We start from the raw sequence: 2159 nt of genomic DNA on the forward strand, positions 1-2159 counted from the left end.
CCTTCTATAGAACCCATAGGGCTCTTGGTTTACCCCACTTTCATGCACTTCTATCGTGCTATTAATGACAGCTAGCATTTACATAGAGACTTAAGATTTGCAAAATGCTTTAAATATATCTTATTTGGTCCTAATGATAGCCCTGTAAAGTAGGTGCTATTCTGATAGATGAGGAAAAGGAGGCTGACCTGGGTTGAGTGACTTACTTAGGGACAGAGCTAGAATACGTCTGAGGCAGAATTAAAAGTTAAGTCTTCCTAAAACTCCAAACCCAATGCTCTATCTACTGTGCCATCCAGCTACCCAAGTTGTTCTGTAGATACTTATGTACGTGTTGTTTTCTCTTACTATATCATCAACTTCATAAACTCAGCAACAATGTTGTATTTAATGCTATCTATTTATCTAGCCATCTATCTATTTATCCATCCACCTATCTATCTATCATCTATCTCTGAATCTTTCCCAACCTAGTTCAATGCTTTGTACCTAATAAGAATTTACTGTTTATTGAAGTACGCTGAGCTGCATTTAGGTCCATGAATGACGTGTTGCTCATTCTTCTTGCTTGCAACCCTTCTCCTGATATCAAAAATTCTTCAACCAGTCTCAGGACACATTGTGGTGGAAAGGAGGGCAGCTGCATTAGGGGAGGCAACGTAACCTTACATTTTTTTGGAGGGGGGAAGTCAGGGCAATTGGGGTTAAGTGACTTGTGCAAGGTCACACAGTTAGTAAGGGTGTCAAGTCTCTGAGGCCGCATTTGAACTCAGGTCCTCCTGACTCCAGGGCTGGTGCTCTACTCATTGTGCCACCTAGCTGCCCCCGCTTTTTTCACTGTCTAGATGGTATCTGTTTGTTTTTGGTCTGGAGAGAGAAGAGTTACATGTTTAGGGTATCTGAGCTCAAGAACCTAAGGCTTTAAAGTTTTAGGGAGAACCTTCATAGTCTTCTCCTAGTGTCTTCTCCAAGTATACTTGTCCAACAGGTATTCCCCAATACCATTTTCAGGTGATCCCAAACTCTTCAAGTTAGTGATGCGATCTCCAGGCATACTGATGATCTTCACCTGTTCGTCAAGGTGTTCAGACTCTAAGCAGCCACAGAGATGTGGATTTTCTTTCTCTTTTGCCTTATTGTAGGTCCTGATTAATAATCTTCTCAGCCACAAGAGCTTCTTCCATGGCATGCAGGTCATCCAACCAGTTTGCCACCTCTTTTCCGTAATAGGATGGCCTCCCCTTTTGATTAGGTACTAAAGAAATTTCTCTGCATGTTCCTTCTTCTTTCAAGACTGTTCTCAGAAGAAGTTTGTGAAGTGTTTTAGGGCCATATTACAATGGCTAAAGGAATAAGTCATGGAAAAATAGACATAGCTGGTATGCAACTCCATATTTATCATCTTATTGATAGAAAACTCACACTCTGGATGGAAATTCTGGGACACCAAGGTATCCATTTCATTAACATCAAAATTTAGGTTTAAAGAAAATGTTAGACAGAGTAGCTTCTGGGCACCAACTCAGAATTGTAATGTTAATAGGATATAAAATCTTCTCCGCCCATTAATCGGCCTCATGTGGAGCCCATTAAGGGGAAGCTTGCTTAGGGGAGGCTTGCTTGTAGGAAGGCTTTCACACCTTTTGCTAATTTCTAATTAGGCACTGAGTCTTGAGGGTTGTGATGCCTTCTGGCTCTGAGAAGTATACATATACTCTGAGTTGGTAGCTTGCTTTGGGGGCTCATTTATGAGGACCTTGCAATTTCCTGGTCAGGACTCTGAGTGCCCCTATGTTCAGAGCTCCCCGACTACTCAGATGTAAAGGCTGTCTTGATCCAGTGGTGTATGCAAACTGTATAGCAATATTTCTTTCATTCAAGCAGTCAGAGCCCCGTCTGTTAGCCTTTATTTCTCTGCTTATATTTTCTCTGAAGTTCAGGGTACTGACTTTTCCCCTGGACTAGTGAATGTAATTAAAGAAGATTGTTGACTCCTTAAAGAGTGATTTTTCCTAGTAAAGTAGATCTAAGAACCTGTGCTAGCAGCCATCCTGGGTATGCCACCGTGGTTGCCACTACAGAATTCCATGAAGGCTTCTGGTCATCAGAGCTGGACTTACAAAAATTGTGACGCATGCTGTTTGTCTTTAGTTAACTGC

The 2159-nt window shown here is 41.6% G+C and overlaps 1 pseudogene; it reads right to left on the bottom strand.

Moving 5' to 3' along the window:
• Positions 1 to 955: 955 nt before the first annotated feature.
• LOC118829838 lies at positions 956 to 1459 on the bottom strand (annotated as a pseudogene).
• Between the last annotated feature and the right edge of the window lie 700 nt (positions 1460 to 2159).

This window comes from Trichosurus vulpecula, chromosome 8 (genome assembly GCF_011100635.1).
Source record: "Trichosurus vulpecula isolate mTriVul1 chromosome 8, mTriVul1.pri, whole genome shotgun sequence".
Lineage (NCBI taxonomy): Eukaryota > Metazoa > Chordata > Mammalia > Diprotodontia > Phalangeridae > Trichosurus > Trichosurus vulpecula.